At 37.4% G+C, this 21,561-nt stretch overlaps 1 pseudogene; it reads left to right on the top strand.

The window, feature by feature from the left end:
• The window catches only part of LOC141685797 (uncharacterized), a 46,481-nt pseudogene extending 25,299 nt beyond the window's left edge, over nt 1-21,182 (top strand).
• Nucleotides 21,183-21,561: the final 379 nt, after the last annotated feature.

Here is a 21,561-nt window from a genome sequence, read left to right as displayed (position 1 = left end):
AACCCTCTTGGCCTGTGCTCTTGGATGAGAGCTTTGTTCAATAGTTACATCCTTTTGGGAGGATGCAGCTAGAAGAGAGCTTTTGTCCTTTTTAAGCACTACAGTTTGTTGGGAAACTGCAGTGTGGCTAGGCTGGGATTCACTCAACCCTCCAACCTTATCCTTGGGGTTTCTTTGATGTTCACCCATTCCCTCACCTATCTTACCCTCCTTCACACTCCCCTCTTTGGCTTTGGTAGATTTTTCAACTAGTACCTTTTGAAAGATACCAGAGGGGGTTTTCTTTGATTTGGATTTAGAAATTGCAGTTGTTTTGGCAGCTTTGGTAGGCAACTGTTTGGTCATTGTCACAGTTGCCATAGCTATGCCTGAAGTCATAGAAATAGAGGAGATTGGAATAGTTGAGGGTATGGATGAACTTACCTCACTTACCTGAGGTGTCAGCATTACAGGAAAATAGAACATTGGCACATCCCTGTGATGGTTGGCTCTGTTCAAGTCTGCAATGATTCTTCTCTCTTGAACCCAACAAGTCAATTTGTTGTCTGGGTTCTCAAGTACAATCTCTTGACAAAGATGGTTAGCCAAAAGCATAAAAAATCTAGCATAGTAAATATTCTTTCCTCTTTTGGCTAAGTCGCCTAGTTTAAAACCTAACTCATACACCACAAGGTCACTGAAATTGTAAAATTTGTCTGTAACTAGCATGTATAGCATGTTAAGCATGGAAATGTTCACAGAATCAAAATTACTGATTTTTCCAGAAAAGACTTTAGTTACAACATCACACAAATAACTCCATTCCTTCCTAAGACCTAGTCTTCTAATCTCACTTAGCTTATTAGTAGGAAGTGCATAATGCATAGAATTAAGCATATTGATCAAATCAGTGTCAGTGTGTGGTGAAGTTACATTATCATCAGGAATCTTGAAACATGCTTTTATCACATCACTATTGATACAGAATTCATTACCTTTGATGGTCAGAGTGATGGTTTTGTCAGTAGAGTTGTATATTGCTGTTGTCCACATCTCTTCAACAACTTCACAATAAATTATGGGTGATTCCAGCATGGCCAAACTTAACTTGTAGTTCTTCACGAAGTCCATCATCTTGTGATAGTCCTCTGATTGCTGAATACCCTTATTGACCAAAGCAGTGAAGTTGTTCTTCTCATAGATGAACCCAGTCTGTGACATGATCTTTACTACGGGTGCTATTGTTAGAGAAGAAAAGCTTAAAGAGAAAGAGGATTTGTGCTTGAGAAAGAATGAAATAAACACAGTTGAATTTGAGAATGATAAAAGAAAATGATTAGAATGAAATAAGCTTTATACTTTGCACAAAAACAACGGATAAAAATAATAAAGAGAAGTAAATTATCCAATAGAAATTGCCTAAATTAGCCGTTTTAAAATAAACTGTAAAAATTCCACCCATTATCCGTCGTGTAATGCTTACAAACTGTAAGTATACTCGATGGATAATGTTCAGGGAATTAACGGTTAAGATTTAGACACTTCGACGGATGAGGATAAACTGTTATCCGTCGAGTTTTAAAGGATTCCAGAAAAATAATTGATTTTATTATTTACAATTTGTATATCGATGGATGACTCAACCCGATGGATAATGGTCATCCATCGAGATGCAAATTTTAACTTAGCCAAAATTTCATTCAAGACTAAAAATCAGCTAAATTTCTGGCTACTTTTCAACTTGCAAAATTGTTCTGAATATGTTGTGTACTTGATGATTACCTAAACAAAACATATAAGTAGATTTTACTTAGTGAAATAATGTAGCACTCGACGGATAAGAATTATAGTCCCGACGGATAACTCATTTTAGTCCCGACGGATGAGTAATTTATTTCCATCGAGTGAGTAGCTTATGTAATAATGAGTTTGTAGCACAGTGTTGTATACTCCTTTGTATAGAATCTGTAGTAGTATATAAGTCATGTTGACTTTAACTAGATATGCAGAATAGGTTGATTAACTGTACATAAGCCATGTCTTGTAATTCTGTATAAGTGAAATGAAGTCAAGTGCCAAAATAGCTATCAACGGATGCTTAACAAAGCTTCGACGGATGATCAAATGACTTTCAACGGATGTTTAAAATAGCAGTCGACGGATGATCAAGTAAGTCATCGACGGATGATCTGAAAGTCGACAGATGATAATATCAAGATTCAAACATCAGTTGAACAGTGAAAGCTGACACACAGCCGTCGAGATGGATACAAACACACTGTGGAAGCCCATTAACTGGGTAATAGAGGATGAAAAGCAGCAAAGATCAAGACTGTTAGATTTTATATTTATTCAGTCCTTTTGACTTTGTAATCTTGGTAATATATAAACCAAGAGAGTAGCAAATAGAAAAAGAACTAAGAAAACTAAGTGAGCTTAGAAACAAACACAGAGAAATCTTTGTAAGCATTATCTTTAGCATTTCCTGTGTTCTTAGTTGTTCTATCTTGTATAAGCAGTTGTGAGCATTTCTGCACACAGAGTTCTCTCGATATATTAATATATATCTCTGGTGGAATTGTTTAAATCCACCAGAAAGTTTTTAAAGACTCTTGTTTTTAATTACTCTTGTTTTGATTCATTAAAGTTTATATTCCGCATTGTGCTAATCAAAACAGATATATCTATAATAGAGTTGAACATTTTTATTTCAAGAAAAAGGTAAAGAATTCCATTTAACCCCCCTTCTGTAATTCTTGCTATATTGTTAAGGGACTAACAATTGGTATCAGAGCAAGCTCTTAATCTACAAAGAGTTTAAAGATCAAAATAATTCAGCAAGATGAACAAGAAAGATGTTGGAGTCAAGATTCCTTTTCTGGATAAAGATAATTACCATCATTGGAAGGTAAAGATGAATCTTCATATGCTTTCTCAAGATGAGGCCTATGTGGACTGCATAGAAAGAGGCCCTCATGTTCTAATGAGAGCTGCAACAGGAAATGAACCATCAGTTCCAAAGCCAAGGCATGAATGGTCTGATCCTGATCTTGAACAAGTCAGGAAAGATAAAAAGGCCATGAACATTCTGTTCAATGGTGTTGATGCAGATATGTTTGATAACATCATCAACTGCAAGACTGCCAAGGAAGTTTGGGACACAATACAGATAATCTGTGATGGTACTGAGCAAGTAAGAGAAAATAAAATGCAGCTCCTGATTCAGCAATATGAGCATTTTCACAATGAAGAAAGTGAGTCACTCACTGACATTTTTAGTAGATTCTAAAAGCTACTAAATGCTCTTAAATTGCATGGAAGAGTCTATCAGACTGAAGACTCCAATCTGAAATTTCTCAGATCTCTTCCAAAGGAATGGAAACCAATGACAGTCTCATTGAGAAACTCACAAGATTATAAGGAGTTTACTTTGGAGAGACTGTATGGCATTCTGAAGACCTATGAGCTTGAAATAGAGCAGGATGAAAGAATGGAGAGAGGAAAGAAGATAGGAGGATCCATTGCACTAGTTGCTGAACTGGAAAAGGAGAAGGAAGTGAAGATGGAAGTTGTGGAATCAACTTCAAAGGCCTGTGAAAGCAAGGGTAAAGGGCTAGCTGCAGAAAGTGAAGATTCTTTGAGTCAAGATGACATGGAGGACATTGATGAGCACCTAGCATTCCTTTCAAGAAGATTTGCCAAGCTCAAGTTCAAGAAGAACTTTGGAGCTGCCAAGCCAAATAGAAACATGGTGGATAAGTCAAAATTCAAGTGTTTCAAATGTGGCTTGGCAGGGCATTTTGCAAATAAGTGTAGAAAGTCAGATTCCAGTAAGAAGAGATTTGAGTCTGTGGATTATAAGCAAAAATACTTTGATCTACTCAAACAGAAGGAAAAGGCTTTTATTACACAAGAGAATGACTGGGCAGCTGATGGTTTGGATGAAAATGAGGATGTCAGCTATGTCAATCTAGCCCTTATGGCCAAGTCTGATGAAACAGAGACAAGTTCCTCAAGCAATCAGGGAAACAGAAGGAATCTTTGGTACTTGGATAGTGGTTGTTCAAGACACATGACTGGTGATTCTACCCTGCTCACAGAGTTTGAAGAGAGAGCTGGCCCAAGTATCACTTTTGGAGATGACAGCAAAGGTTATACTGTGGGATATGGCTTGATTTCAAAGGACAATGTCATCATTGAAGAGGTTGCCTTAGTGGATGGTCTCAAACACAATCTGTTGAGTATCAGCCAGCTTTGTGATAAAGGCAACTCAGTAACCTTCAACAAAGAAACCTGTGTTGTGATTAATAATCAAAACAACAAAGTGGTTCTCACTGGTGTGAGAAGAGGAAATGTGTATCTAGCTGACTTCAACTCAACTAAAGCAGAATCTATAACTTGTCTTCTCAGTAAAGCAAGTCAAGATGAAAGTTGGCTATGGCACAAGAAGCTATCCCATTTGAACTTCAAGACCATGAATGAGCTGGTAAAGAAAGAGCTAGTTAGAGGCATTCCTCTGGTAGAGTTTACAAAGGATGGACTGTGTGACGCCTGCCAAAAAGGGAAGCAAATTAAAGCATCATTCAGGAAGAAACTTGATTCAGCAATTGAAGAACCTCTGCAACTGCTTCACATGGATTTGTTTGGACCAGTCAATGTATTGTCAATCTCAAAGAAAAGATTTTGCCTAGTAATTGTAGATGATTTCTCAAAGTTCTCTTGGACCTATTTCCTAAAGTCCAAAGATGAAGCTAGTGAAATCATCATCAATCACATAAGGCAAGTTAACAATCATCCTGATTTCAAAGTTAGAAGAATCAGGAGTGACAATGGAACTCAGTTCAAGAACTATGTAATGAGAGCATTCTGTGAGGAAAATGGGATCCTGCATGAGTTTTCAGCAGCAAGGACTCCACAACAGAATGGAGTAGTGGAAAGAAAGAATAGATCTCTTATTGAAGCTGCAAGGACAATGCTTGAAGAATCAAAATTACGAACATATTTCTGGGCTGAAGCTGTCAACACTGCATGCTACACTCAGAACATCTCTCTGATTAATCAAGCAAAATGCAAGACACCTTATCAATTGTTCAAGAACAAGAAGCCAACTCTGAACTTTCTTCATGTCTTTGGCTGTAAATTCTATATTCTGAGAAATCAAACTGATCAAAATGGGAAGTTTGATGCTAAAGCAGATGAAGGAATTTTTGTTGGATATGCTGTTGGTAAAGCATATAGAGTCTACAATCTAAGAACCAACATTGTTGTTGAATCTATACATGTTGTGTTTGATGATAAAAAGATTGAAGGACTAAAAGATGGAGATTACCATGAGAGCCTTAAATTCGATAATGTTGAGATGGTCAGTGATGAAAGTGATGATGAAAGTGATCAAGAAACAGTGTCTAAGGATAATGCAGACAAATTTACTACAAATGAAGCACAAAATTCAACATCCGTCGAGTTACATAATGCTTCATCCGTCGAAAGGCAATCTGTATTATCCGTCGGAAGACAACCTGCCTCATCCGTCGGTACTCAAAATTCACCATCCGTCGGGTTATCAAAAGGAGCAGGAAGTCAAGGCAGATTACCCATAGAAAGCACCCCAATCTCAAATCAAAGATCCACAAACTCAGGGAGAGTTTCTAGCAATCAAAACTCAATCACACATCAAGACAACATTGAGGTCTCTTCATCTAGGGCTAATCTACCTCAACCAAGAAAATGGACAAAAGATCACCCCTTTGAACTGATTATTGGTGATGTTTCTTCCAGAGTTCTAACCAGGAGAGCAACTCAAGAAGAATGTCTATACAGCAGCTTCTTGTCTAAGGAAGAACCAAAGAAGGTAGAAGAAGCCTTATTAGATCCTGATTGGATTTTAGCTATGCAGGAGGAGCTAAACCAATTTGAAAGGAATAAAGTATGGAAGTTGGTACCCAAGCCTAAAGGAAAGAATCCAATAGACACCAAATGGGTATTCAGAAACAAGATGGATGAAAATGGCATAGTAGTAAGGAACAAAGCAAGATTGGTTGTTAAAGGCTATTGTCAGCAAGAAGGGATAGATATTGATGTAACATTTGCTCCTGTTGCAAGACTTGAAGCCATCAGAATCTTCTTAGCCTATGCAGCCCATGCCAATTTCAAGGTCTATCAAATGGATGTCAAAAGTGCCTTTCTGAATGGAGATTTGGAGGAAGAAGTGTATGTAAGTCAACCTCCTGGCTTTGAAGATCCAAATTTCCCAGAGTATGTCTACTATCTATTGAAAGCACTTTATGGACTGAAGCAAGCACCTAGAGCCTGGTATGACACTTTATCAAAATTCCTTTTGGAAAATCACTTCACAAGAGGTACTGTAGATAAAACTTTATTTTTCAGAAATGTGAATGGCTCTAGCATACATGTTCAAATTTATGTAGATGATATTATTTTTGGCTCTACAGATGAGAAACTTTGTAAAAAGTTTGCCAAACTGATGCAAAGCAAGTATGAAATGAGTATGATGGGAGAACTAACTTACTTTCTTGGTTTACAAGTTAAGCAAGTTAGTGATGGAATATTCATTAGTCAAACTAAATATATTTTTGATCTTTTAAAGAAGTTTGATCTAATGGATTGCACATCTGCAAAAACTCCCATGGCCACTGCAACTAAGCTTGAACTAAACACTACTGAAAAGTCTGTGGATATTTCAAGTTATAGAGGCATGGTTGGCTCACTTCTGTACTTAACAGCCAGTAGGCCAGATATAATGTTTGCTACATGTTTGTGTGCTAGATCTCAGGCTGATCCTAGAGAGTCTCATTTGATAGCTATTAAAAGAATTTTCAGATATCTCAAAGGAACACCAAACCTTGGCATTTAGTATCCTAGAGATTCTGGCTTTGATCTAACTGGTTATTCAGATGCAGATTATGCAGGTTGCAGAATTGATAGAAAAAGCACAACAGGAACCTGTCAATTTTTAGGAGACAAGCTTGTGTCCTGGTTCAGTAAAAAGCAAAATTCAGTTTCTACTTCTACAGCTGAAGCTGAATATATTGCTGCTGGCAGTTGCTGTGCACAGATTTTATGGATGAAAAATCAATTGCTAGACTATGGTTTGCAAGTTGAAAGGATTCCTATTTTCTGTGACAATACAAGTGCAATTGCCATCACTGAAAATCCAGTGCAACATTCAAGGACAAAGCATATAGACATCAAGTACCATTTCATAAGGAACATGTAATGAATGGTACTGTAGAGTTACATTTTGTTCCAAGTGAGAAGCAACTTGCAGATATTTTTACCAAGCCACTGGATGAATCCACCTTTTCTAGGTTGGTAAGTGAGTTAGGTATGCTTAATTACTCTTGAATTTATCTGAATTATTCTTGCAAGTTGAAAAGAAGCCAGAAATTTAGTTGATTTTTAGTCTTGGATGAAATTTTGGCCAAGTCAAAATTTGTCTCTCGACGGATGACCATTATCCATCGGGTTGAGTCATCCGTCGATATACAAATTGTAAATAAAAATCAATTACTTTTCTGGAATATTTTAAAGCTCGACGGATAACATTTTATCCTCATCCGTCGAAGTGTCTAAATCTTAACCGTTAATTCCCTGAACATTATCCATCGAGTATACTTACAGTTTATAAGCATTACACGACGGATAATGGGTGGAATTTTTAAAGTTTATTTTAAAACGGTAATTTTAGGCAGTTTCTATTGGGTAATTTATTTCTCTTTATTATTTTTATCCGTTGAGTTTGAGCAAAGTATAAAAGCCTATTTCATTCTAATCATTTTCTTTTATCATTCTCAAATTCAACTATCTTATTTCATTCTCTCTCAAGCAAAAATCCTCTTTCTCTTCAAGCTTTTCTTCCCTAACAATGGCACCCGTAGTAAAGATCATATCACAGACTGGGTTCATCTATGAGAAGAACAACTTCACTGCCTTGGTCAATAAGGGGATTCAGCAATCTGAAGACTATCATAAGATGATGGACTTCGTGAAGAACTGCAAGTTAAGTTTTGCTATGCTGGAATCACCCACAATTTATTGTGAAGTTATTGAGGAGATGTGGACAACAGCAATCTACAACTCTACTGACAAAACCATCACTCTGACCATCAAAGGTAATGTTTTCTGTATCAATAGTGATGTCATAAAAGCATGTTTCAAGATTCCTGATGACAATGTTATTGCACCACACACTGACACTGATATTGTCAATATGCTAAATTCCATTCATTATGCACTTCCTACTGTAAAACTAAGTGAAATTAGAAGACTAGGTCTTAGGAAGGAATGGAGTTACTTGTGTGATGTAGTAACTAAGGTCTTTTCTAGAAAAATCAGTAATTTTGATTCTATGAACATTTCCATGCTTAACATGCTATACATGCTAGTTACAGACAAATATTACAACTTTAGTGACCTGGTTGTGTATGAGTTAGGTTATAAACTAGGTGACTTAGCCAAAAGAGGAAAGAATATTTACTATGCTAGATTTTTTATGCTTTTGGCTAACCATCTATGTGAAGAGATTGTACTTGAGAATCCAACCAACAAATTAGCTTGTTGGGTTCAAGAGAGAAGAATCATTGCAGATTTGAACAGAGCCAACCATCACAAGGATGTGTCAATGTTCTATTTTCCTATAATGCTGACACCTCAGGTAAGTGAGGTAAGTTCATCTACACTCTCAACTATTCCAATCCCTTCTATTTCTTTGACTTCAGGCATAGCTATGGCAACTGTGACAATGACCAAACAGTTGCCTACCAAAGCTGCCAAAACAACTGCAATTCTTAAATCCAAATCAAAGAAAACTCCCTCTGGTATCTCTCAAAAGGTACCAGTTGAAAAATCTACCAAACACAAAGAGGGGAGTGTGAAGGAGGGTAAGATAGGTGAGGGAAGGGGTGAACATCAAAGAAACCCCAAGGATAAGGTTGGAGAGATGAGTGAATCCCAGCCTAGCCACACTGCAGTTTCCCAACAAACTGCGGTGCTTAAAAAGGACAGAAGCTCACTTCTAGCTGCATTCTCCCACAAGGATGTGGCTATTGAACAAAGCTCTCATCCAAGAGCACAGGCCAAGAGGGTTAGGGACACAAGTCTACACCAAACTTATACTAGAAAGAAGAAATCCAAAACAACTGGGGATGCACAGGGCACACACTTAGTGCAAACTGGTGCTAAAGACACAGTCCCTGCACCTTCTCAAATTCAGATTGATGTGGCTCCAATAAATGTGGAGTCACAGCCAAAATCTCTCTTGATAGAAGCCACTGAAACACAATAATCACCAACCAACTCACTGGAAGTGGACATGATAAACACTTCAATTCATGATTCCCCTTCTTTAACTCTGTTGGGGAAGCCAAAATCTAGTGCAAGTGAGCATCATCTTTTAGATGATTTGTTGGCTCACTTGCCAATTCTTTCTGATTCTATTGTGACATTTGTGCCTCAAATAACTTCAATCAACACAGAGTCAACAATAGTTTCTCTTCCCACCTCATTCATTTCTACTCTCTCGATGGATATTGCTCATCCGTCGAGTAGTGATTGTATCCCGACGGATAAGCTTAACAGCAGTTATCCGTCGGATAGCTTTACCACTCACCCGACGGATATCACTTATCCGTCGAGTGTCTCTGCACAACTTCAAACTTCAATAATTTCAAGTACAGAAGATTTGGTGGTAATACAATCACTCTTAGGATTGAGAGAGGAGAGTGTATTGAGTGAGAGGGTGGGTTGCTCCCAGGCAAAAGGAGAGGAAAAGAGTGAATCTCAGCAATCCATTCATTCAGGATTGGCAAAAGTGAGTGAGAGGAGTCCCACCTTAGTAGGTGAAGGTGAGGGTGTGAGGGTGGGGAGCCAGGGTGAGACCATGATGCAACAAAAGAGAGAACATTAGAGAAAAGCAGGTACTGGAGCAATAAGGATGGACCAGCCATTGCTAGTGAGTCAATGATTATGGATGATGCTGAAAAGGAAAGACAATTTCAGCAACATTACAAAGCTGTAATTGATAACATTTCCTTGGATGCTAACACTTTTACTCACCCTGTTTCATCCTATCAACTGTTGGCTGCTCAGGGCAATGTTGAGGCAGAGCAGACTTTACACTTAGTGCACACCACAGAATCTCTTCAAAGAGATAAAGCTGCTGTCAATAGGATGCCTCCTCAAGCTGGAGAGCCATCTGAAGAATTTGGAGTAAATTCTGATGATGATGACTCTAGTTCTTTGAATGGAAGTATGAACTTAGGGGGAGCTAAAGGCCAAAGTTCTGCTTTAAGTTTACCTGAATGGGCATGGGCAAAGGACTTTACACCAGGACAATTTGAGGTGTCTTTGGTAAGACAAGTAACAGCTATTCAACAAACCCTTCAGGAAGTTTCAGATGCTGGTACCAAGGCTGTTCTTAAAGCTCATCTAGACTCCTTGCACTTAATGAAGATCCAACACTCCAGACAGAATATCAGTATGGATGAATTGAAAAAGGAGATAGCTGACTTAAAGATATACAACTCTGAGAAACTGGATTCAATAATGCCATATGGTACCATGCATGATTTATTACAAAGGTTGAGAAGAGAATCAGATTCTGAAAAGAAGATAGCCAAGCTGGAGACCAGAGTTCAAGTTATTGAGAATTCAGTGGCCCTACTTCTTCAAAATCAACAGACTCAGACAAATCTTCTCATGCAACTGGCTAAAGCACAAGGCCTAACTCCTTCACTTGATGATAACAAAAAGGGGGAGAGAGAATCAAGTAAGGGGGAGAAAGGACCAACTAAGGGGGAGAACATTGTAGTTCAAATCAGCAAAGTAATTGTACCTTCAATTACTATCTCCAAGCCACTAGTTGCAGATGGTATAAATCTTATAAATGCAGTAGCAGCAAGTTTGAAAGATGCTGATAAAGAAGAGTTGACTCTGATCAACTGGAAAAAGATTGATGAGGAAATACAGAGAAAGTTTCAATTAGTCAAGGAACCAGATCAGTCAGCAATCCATCACTCACATGTCAAGCCAATCAATGTGAATGAGATGACCATGAACTATCTGGAGAAAGGACAATCTTCCTGCATCAAGACTACAAAGGCTGAGATAATTCTTAAACCAAGGGCAAACTATCCAAAGTCATCTTTGAAGAACCCTATGGATACTGTGTATGAGACACCCAAGCCTGATGAAAAGAAGCTTCTGTCAAGATCTATTCTTCTCTACAAAGATCCAGCTGATTCAGTCTCAAGAGAGAGAATTGCAAAGATATTCAGAAATGGAAAGAAAATTTGTGTAGTAGCTGGACATCCACAATTTGCTCAAGCAAAGGAAGAAGAAAAAGCCAGATTGAAGCAGGAAAAGAGGCAAGCTGCTCTAGATGCAAAGAAGTCTAAACAAAAGAAAGAACAGTTTGCTATCTTGACCAAGCTACAGGCTGTGAACTCTTCTCAACAAATTCCCTCTCAACCAACTCAAGCTACTGGATCAAAGAAGAAGATTGAAGAACAGAAGAAATCTCTAAGAAAGAAAGAATTGGCTAAAAGAACAAAAAGAAAGTTGGATATTGTTAACAAGGAATTGCAAGATCAATTTCCAATGGAATCCACTAAAGCTGAAACTCAAGCATCAAAGCCCTCTGTGGTATTTGAAGACATAAGGGTGGTGGACCCCTACAGGAACATACATGGAGAGCCTATTGTGCCAAAGGATGAGCCAATAGAGTGGGATAAATTACCAATTCCTGACTTCAACTTGCCAATTCTCACCAAGCCAAGAAGGACAAAATCAAGGGCAGTCAAGAAAGTGAAGTTGTCACCTCTCAAATCCAAGGCAGTAGTCAAAGCTCAACCCAAGATCAACAAGGGAGACTACTTGTACTTGTGTGACATCAAGGAATTTTCAGACCTAAACCTTTATCTGGAGGAGCTGGATGAGGTAAGGGCAATTGATGCATACAGAAACCTACCTGAAAGGTTGGTATTCAAGTACAAAGGAGGAAGGGAGATTCAGTGGCCTCTTCACAGGATACTTCAAGAAAGCCAAGCTGTGTTGATCATAGTCTATTCATCCTTCAAGAAAAACTTTGGGTTTAATGTAACTGCAAGAAGATTAGTGTTGAAGAAGATTGAAGAGCTAAGGAGTGTTAGAGCCAAAGATGCCCTACCCAAAACTCTTATCATCCCATACACAGGGAGAAGAGTGCATCTAAGGCCCTACTGGCTGATGGAATTCATGGATGACAAGGTGTGAGAAGATTCTTCAGACTAGAAGACCAATTGAGTATCTCTAGCAATGAGACTCTTTTGGAAATGCAAGAAATGTTAGATCTCTCAGAATCTGATGAATTAGAATTCCACAGACAGCTCCGAAATCAAATTGAAAAAAACAACAGAAAGCTTGGAAGAAGATCCAGACCTTCAAGAAACTAGAAAAATCTGCTCAGGCTAGAGGAGCATCTTGAATTGACTGTGAGACAAACCTTGTATACCTTGTTTAAATTGAAGCACTTTCAGTTTTATCTACTTATCTTTAAAGATATATGTTTAGGATGTTTTGTTATCATCAAGTGTCTCTTAATTTATGGCTACAATTCCAGTAGACATAAATAGGGGGAGATTGTTGTGAATATGTTGTGCACTTGATGATTACCTAAACAAAACATCTAAGTAGATTTTACTTAGTGAAATAATGTAGCACTCGACGGATAAAAATTATAGTCCCGACGGATAACTCATTTTAGTCCCGACGGATGAGTAATTTATTATCCATCGAGTGAGTAGCTTATGTAATAATGAGTTTGTAGCACAGTGTTGTATACTCCTTTGTATAGAATCTGTAGTAGTATATAAGTCATGTTGACTTTAACTAGATATGCAGAATAGATTGATTAACTGTACATAAGCCATGTCTTGTAATTCTGTATAAGTGAAATGAAGTCAAGTGCCAAAATAGCTATCAACGGATGCTTAACAAAGCTTCGACGGATGATCAAATGACTTTCAATGGATGTTTAAAATAGCAGTCGACGGATGATCAAGTAAGTCATCGACGGATGATCTGAAAGTCGACAGATGATAATATCAAGATTCAAACATCAGTTGAACAGTGAAAGCTGACACACAGCCATCGAGATGGATACAAACACACTGTGGAAGCCCATTAACTGGGTAATAGAGGACGAAAAGCAGCAAAGATCAAGACTGTTAGATTTTATATTTATTCAGTCCTTTTGACTTTGTAATCTTGGTAATATATAAACCAAGAGAGTAGAAAATAGAAAAAGAACTAAGAAAACTAAGTGAGCTTAGAAACAAACACAGAGAAATCTTTGTAAGCACTATCTTTAGCATTTCCTGTGTTCTTAGTTGTTCTATCTTGTATAAGCAGCTGTGAGCATTTTTGCACACAGAGTTCTCTCGATATATTAATATATATCTCTGTTGGAATTCTTTAAATCCACCAGAAAGTTTTTAAAGACTCTTATTTTTAATTACTCTTATTTTGATTCATTAAAGTTTATATTTCGCATTGCGCTAATCAAAACAGATATATCTATAATAGAGTTGAACATTTTTATTTCAAGAAAAAGGTAAAGAATTCCATTCAACCCCCCTTCTGTAATTCTTGCTATATTGTTAAGGGACTAACAAAAATAATTCAAATAAATTTAAGAGTAATTAAGCATACCTAACTCACTTACCAACCTAGAGAAGGTGGATTCATCCAGTGGCTTGGTAAAAATATCTACAAGTTGCTTCTCACTTGGAACAAAATGTAACTCTATAGTACCATTCATTACATGTTCCCTTATAAAATGGTACTTGATGTCTATGTGTTTTGTCCTTGAATGTTGCACTGGATTCTCAGTGATGGCAATTGCACTTGTGTTGTCACAGAAAATAGGAATTCTTTCAACTTGCAAACCATAGTCTAGCAATTGATTTTTCATCCATAAAATCTGTGCACAGCAACTGCCAGTAGCAATATATTCAGCTTCAGCTGTAGAAGTAGAAACTGAATTTTGCTTTTTACTGAACCAGGACACAAGCTTGTCTCCTAAAAATTGACAGGTTCCTGTTGTGCTCTTTCTATCAATTCTGCAACCTGCATAATCTGCATCTGAATAACCAGTTAGATCAAAACCAGAATCTCTAGGATACCAAATGCCAAGTTTTGGTGTTCCTTTGAGATATCTGAAAATTCTCTTAATAGCTATCAAGTGAGACTCTCTAGGATCAGCCTGAAATCTAGCACACAAACATGTAGCAAACATTATATCTGGCCTACTAGCTGTTAAGTATAGAAGTGAGCCAACCATGTCTCTATAGCTTGAAATATCCACAGACTTTTCAGTAGTGTTTAGTTCAAGCTTAGTTGCAGTAGTCATGGGAGTTTTTGTAGATGTGCAATCCATTAGATCAAACTTTTTTAAAAGATCAAAAATATATTTAGTTTGACTAATGAATATTCCATCACTCACTTGCTTAACTTGTAAACCAAGAAAGTAAGTTAGTTCACCCATCATACTCATTTCATACTTACTTTGCATCAGTTTGGCAAACTTTTTACAAAGTTTCTCATCTGTAGATCCAAAAATAATATCATCTACATAAATTTGAACAAGTATGCTAGAGCCATTAACATTTCTGAAAAATAAAGTTTTATCTACAGTACCTCTTGTGAAGTGATTTTCCAAAAGGAACTTTGATAAAGTGTCATACCAGGCTCTAGGTGCTTGCTTCAGTCCATAAAGTGCTTTTAGTAGATAATAGATATATTCTGGAAAATTTGGATCTTCAAAGCCATGAGGTTGACTAACATACACTTCTTCCTCCAAATCTCCATTCAGAAAGGCACTTATGACATCCATTTGATAGACCTTGAAATTGGCATGGGCTGCATAGGCTAAGAAGATTCTGATGGCTTCAAGTCTTGCAACAGGAGCAAATGTTTCATCAAAATCTATTCCTTCTTGCTGGCAATAGCCTTTAGCAACCAATCTTACTTTATTCCTTACTACTATGCCATTTTCATCCATCTTGTTTCTGAATACCCATTTGGTGTCTATTGGATTCTTTCCTTTAGGCTTGGGTACCAGCTTCCATACTTTATTCCTTTCAAATTGGTTTAGCTCCTCCTGCATAGCTAAAATCCAATCAGGATCTAACAAGGCTTCTTCTACCTTCTTTGGTTCTTCCTTAGACAGGAAGCTGCTGTATAGACATTCTTCTTGAGTTGCTCTCCTGGTTTGAACTCTGGAAGAAACATAACCAATAATCAGTTCAAAGGGGTGATCTTTTGTCCATTTCCTTGGTTGAGGTAGATTAGCCCTAGATGAAGAGACCTCAATGTTGTCTTGATGTGTGATTGAGTTTTGATTGCTAGAAACTCCCCCTGAGTTTGTGGATCTTTGATTTGAGATAGGGGTACTTTCTATGGGTGATCTGCCTTGACTTCCTGCTCCTTTTGATAACCCGACGGATGGTGAATTTTGAGTACCGACGGATGAGGCAGGTTGTCTTCCGACGGATAATACAGATTGCCTTCCGACAGATGAAGCATTATGTAACTCGACGGATGTTGAGTTTTGTGCTTCATTTGTGGTAAATTTGTCTGCATTATCCTTAGACACTGTTTCTTGATCACTCTCATCATCACTTTCATCACTGACCATCTCAACATTGTCGAATTTGAGGCTCTCATGGTAATCTCCATCTTTTAGTCCTTCAATCTTTTTATCATCAAACACAACATGTATAGATTCAACAACAATGTTAGTTCTTAGATTGTAGACTCTATATGCTTTACCAACAACATATCCAACAAAAATTCCTTCATCTGCTTTAGCATCAAACTTCCCATTTTGATCAGTTTAATTTCTCAGAATATAGCATTTACAGCCAAAAACATGAAGAAAGTTTAGAGTTGGCTTCTTGTTCTTGAACAATTGATAAGGTGTCATGCATCTTGCTTGATTAATCAGAGAGATGTTCTGAGTGTAGCATGCAGTGTTTACAGTTTCAGCCCAGAAATATGTTGGTAATTTTGATTCTTCAAGCATTGTCCTTGCAGCTTCAATAAGAGATCTATTCTTTCTTTCCACTACTCCATTCTGTTGTGGAGTCCTTGCTGCTGAAAACTCATGCAAGATCCCATTTTCCTCACAAAATGCTCTCATGACATAGTTCTTGAACTCAGTTCCATTGTCACTCCTGATTCTTCTAACTTTGAAATCAGGATGATTGTTAACTTGCCTTATGTGATTGATGATGATTTCACTAGCTTCATCTTTAGACTTTAGGAAATATGTCCAAGAGAACTTTGAGAAATCATCTACAATTACTAGGCAAAATCTTTTCTTAGAAATTGACAATACATTGACTGGTCCAAACAAATCCATGTGAAGCAGTTGCAGAGGCTCTTCAATTGCTGAATCAAGTTTCTTCCTGAATGATGCTTTAATCTGCTTCCCTTTTTGGCAGGCATCACACAGTCCATCCTTTGTAAACTCCACTAGAGGAATGCCTCTAACTAGCTCTTTCCTTACCAGCTCATTCATAGTCTTGAAGTTTAAATGGGATAGCTTTTTGTGCCATAGCCAACTTTTATCTTGACTTGCTTTGCTGAGAAGACAAGTTACAGATTCTGCTTTAGTTGAGTTGAAATCAGCTAGATACACATTTCCTCTTCTCACACCAGTGAGAACCACTTTGTTGTTTTGATTATTGGTCACAACACAGGCTTCTTTGTTGAAGGTTACTGAGTTGCCTTTGTCACAAAGCTGGCTGATACTCAACAGATTGTGTCTGAGACCATCCACTAAGGCAACCTCTTCAATGATGACATTGTCCTTTGAAATCAAGCCATATCCCACAGTGTAACCTTTGCTGTCATCTCCAAAAGTGATACTTGGGCCAGCTCTCTCCTCAAACTCTGTGAGCAGGGTAGAATCACCAGTCATGTGTCTTGAACAGCCACTATCCAAGTAGCAAAGATTCTTTCTGTTTCCCTGCACACATCAAAATCAAATCAAGTTGATTTTGGTACCCAAGTTTCCTTGGGTCCTGCCTTGTTAGCTTTCTTCTTCTGTTTCTTAGGTTTTAACTCATTTGACTTAGGAATTTCAGATTCTTCCTTAGTCATTTGGGTTGGGCCTTTGAAACTACTAGATGCAACAGAATTATCATGTATGTTATGGCTAACAGGAAATGGCATGCTTGGTGCAAACATGTTATTCCAGTAAGGCATGCTAAATGGCATTTGAGGCATATTGTATGCAGCATAATATGGATTAGGTGCAAATGGCATGTTAGCAAACTGTGCATTCATATTCTGTGTAGGCATAGCATTAACAGGCATGGGAGGCATGGCATTCATGTTAGGAAATTGAGGTTGAACAGACATGGGAGATTTGCAATTAACAGACAAATGATTTACACTACCACACTTGACACAGATCTTTCTAGGAGCATATTTATCAGGTGTGTAGTTATTGTGTTTGTTAATCCTTACTTTACCATTCCTATTGTTTTTCTTTTCAGTCTCTGTTTTTACCTCTATTTTCTCAAGTCTGTCACTTAACTGTTTGACAGTCATGTGACCGACATTACCCTTTTTCCCTTTCTTAGCTTGACTTGATTCTCCTAAAACAAAGTTCTTGGAAACAGACCCATACTTATCATTTAGCTTGGTTAATTTGGCTTTGCTGATGGGTTTGCTTACAACCGACGGATGAGGATTTTTATCATTCGACGGATAACATTTTTTGTTATCCGACGGATAGTCCTCATCATCCGTCGAGTCTACATCTGTTAGCAACCCATCTACCAAAATAGGTTCTAGTTTCTCCTTATTCTTTTTCCAGGCTTCATCACAAAAGGACTCAATTCCTTGAACCTTGGTGATTTGAGCATGAACATCTCTGGATGTTTTCCATGCTTTAATCACCTCTTGTTCACGATCGAGCTGCTTCTTTAAAATTTCTTCCTTTTTCAAGGACTCGGTTAATTCCTCCTTGGCAATCCTACACTCAATTTTTAGTTTCTCAAACTCAACAAACTGAGACTCAAGCACATTATTCCTCTCACTCAAAAACAAGTTGTTTTCTTTGATTTTAGCATTTTCTTTAGTGAGGGACTTAAGTGTAACACGCAAATGATACAATTCTGTAGACATGTCATTTATGGCATCATTGCACTCAACTTTAGATAAATGTGCAAGGTTTGTAGTGATTACCTGATTGCTTGAGGAACTTGTCTCTGTTTCATCAGAGTTGGCCATTAGGGCTAGATTGACATAGCTTACATCTTCATCTTCATCCAAGCCATCAGCTGCCCAGTCATTCTCTTGTGTAATAAAAGCCCTTTCCTTTTGTTTGAGTAGATCAAAGAATTTTTGCTTGTAATCTACAGACTCAAATCTTTTCTTATAGGGAATCTGACTTTCTACACTCATTTGCAAAATGCCCTGCCAAGCCACATTTGAAATACTTGAATTTTGATTTATCCACCATGTTTCTATTTGGCTTGGCAGCTCCAAAGTTCTTCTTGAACTTGAGCTTGGCTATCTTCTTGAAAGGAATGCTAGGTGTTCATCAATGTCCTCCATGTCATCTTGGCTCAATGAATCTTCATTTTCTGCAGCTAGCCCCTTACCCTTACTTTCACAGACCTTTGAAGTTGATTCCACAGCTTCCATCTTCACTTCCTTCTCCTTATCCAGATCAGCAACTAGTGCAATGGATCCTCCTTTCTTCTTTCCTCTCTCCATTCTTTCATCTGGCTCTATCTCAAGCTCATAGGTCTTCAGAATGCCATACAGTCTCTCCAAAGTAAACTCCTTATAATCTTGTGAGTTTCTCAATGAGACTGTCATTGGTTTCCATTCCTTTGGAAGAGATCTGAGAAATTTCAGATTGGAGTCTTTAGTCTGATAGACTCTTCCATGCAATTTAAGAGCATTTAGTAGTTTTTGGAATCTACTAAAAATGTCATTGAGTGATTCACTTTCCTCATTGTGAAAATGCTCATATTGCTGAATCAGGAGATGTATTTTATTTTCTCTTACTTGCTCAGTACCATCACAGATTATCTGTATTGTGTCCCAAACTTCCTTGGCAGTCTTGCAGTTGATGATGTTATCAAACATGTCTGCATCCACACCATTGAACAGAATGTTCATGGCCTTTTTATCTTTCCCGACTTGTTCAATGTCAGGATCAGACCATTCATGCCTTGGCTTTGGAACAAATGGCTCATTTCCTGTTGCAGCTCTCATTGGAACATGAGGGCCTCTTTCTATGCAGTCCACATAGGCCTCATCTTGAGAAAGCATATGAAGATGCATCTTTACCTTCCAATGATGGTAATTATCTTTATCAAGAAAAAGAATCTTGACTCCAACATCTTTCTTGTTCATCTTGCTGAATTGTTTTGATCTTTAAACTCTTTGTAGATTAAGAGCTTGCTCTGATACCAATTGTTAGTCCCTTAACAATATAGCAAGAATTACAGAAGGGGGGTTGAATGGAATTCTTGAATTTTTTTCTTGAACTAAAAATATTCAACTCGATTATAGATATATTTGTTTTGATTAGCACAATGCGGAATCTAAACTTGAATGAATCAAAACATAAGTAATTAAAAACAAGAGTCTTTAAAAACTTTCTGGTGGATTTAAACAATTCCACCAGAGATATATATATAATATATCGAGAGGACTCTGTGTGCAGAAATGCTCACAGCTGCTTACAAAATGGAACTACTGAGAATACAGGAAATGCTAAAGATTATGCTTACAAAGATTTCTCTGTTTGTGTGTTTCTCAGCTATCTCAGTCATTTTTCTATTTGCTACTCTCTTGGTTTATATATTACCAAGATTATAAAGTCAAAAAGACTGAACAAATATAAAATCTAACAGTCTTGATCTTTGTTGCTTTTCGTCCTCTATTACCCAGTTAATGGGCTTCCACAGTGTGTTTGTATCCAACTCGACGGTTGTGTGTCAGCTTTCACTGTCCAACTGATGTTCGAATTCTTGATATGATCATCCGTCGACTTTCAGATCATCCGTCGATGACATGATTGATCATCCGTCGACTGCTATGTTAAACATCCGTTGATAGTTATTTGATCATCCGTCGAAGGCTTTGTTAATCATCCGTCGGTAGCTATTTTGGCACTTGACTTCATTTCACTTATACAGAATTACAAGACATTGCTTATGTACAATTAATCAACATATTCTGCATATCTAGTTAAAGTCAACATGACTTTTATGCTACTACAGATTCTATACAAAGGTGCATACATCACTGTGCTACAAACTTATTATTACATAAGCTACTCACTCGATGGATAATAAGTTAATCATCCGTCAGGACTATAATGAGTTATCCGTCAGGACTATAATTCTTATCCGTCGAGAGCTACATAATTTTACTAAGTAAAATCTACTTAGACATTTTGTTTAAGTGATCATCAAGTACACAATATATTCACAACAATGTCTAATTATGTTTCCCTTAGGTGTTTGTACGAGTTGTTCATCAAGCAAAGTGGATGAATGAAATGGAAATTAGCATATACGACTCTTGGTTTGATCCTGTTGTGTCACCTTTGCCTAGATGCCTTCATTTATCTAAGAGCAAGCCCTGATACTTGTCATAAGAGAATGGGGAAGGGGATGTGAGCATCGATTATCTGCGTGGTTTACATGAAAAACATGAAAGATGGTTTTTTCCATTAGAAAGTGGAAATCATGGTGTATCTTCAACAATGGATTCAAAAATTGGAAAGGTACGAATTCGATTATCAACCCTTGAACCTCATCGAATATACAAATGCTCACTATCCTCTTCTTGTTCTTCATCCCTCTGAGCTAAGAAATATACGAACACTCCTACCCTTAAGAAATATGTAGATTTTAGGGTTTATGTGTGCAATTTCAAAGTTTAACGTCCAAAAGGTACGTTTCAAAAGTATCTGAATATCGGCTGAATAATTACTAAAATATCCCCGCGGTTACGTACCGTTTTCTGAGTCGTTTTGACTCAAAGGTAAAAGAGCATATTTTAGATACCGAAGGGCTGAAAATGTATGCTTTCAAACTTAGGTCTTTATGGGTACACTGATGCAAACATTGAGGCTGAAAATGTCATTAAGCCTATTAGAGTTACAATGATTCTCTTTTTGGCTTAATGACCTTTTGGCCCTTAAAGAATGAGTCAATATACATATCAGTCCCAAAAGTATGGAGTCATATTTTTTGACCCCATAGAATATTAAATATCTTTTCCTTTAGCTTTTTTCGTGATTAAAACGACATATTAGACTAAATCAGAGGGTAAAACAATCTTTATTATAAAAAAGGGCTAAAAAAAATTATAGGCGTTAAAAAGTATGGAAAACGGGCTTAATAATATACTTATTAGTTATATGATACAACTACAAGTTCAAAACAAATTATAACTAAAAAAGTTACCAAACATCAGTCGTGCAAAACTCAGTCATAACTCATACTCAGTCATAACTCATAATAAAACCTCGAGGAGGTCAATCAG

Source organism: Apium graveolens, chromosome 9 (genome assembly GCF_009905375.1).
Source record: "Apium graveolens cultivar Ventura chromosome 9, ASM990537v1, whole genome shotgun sequence".
Classification (NCBI taxonomy): Eukaryota; Viridiplantae; Streptophyta; class Magnoliopsida; order Apiales; family Apiaceae; genus Apium; species Apium graveolens.
Note: the sequence above shows the minus strand (reverse complement) of the source record. Positions and strands in the feature narration are given on the sequence as shown.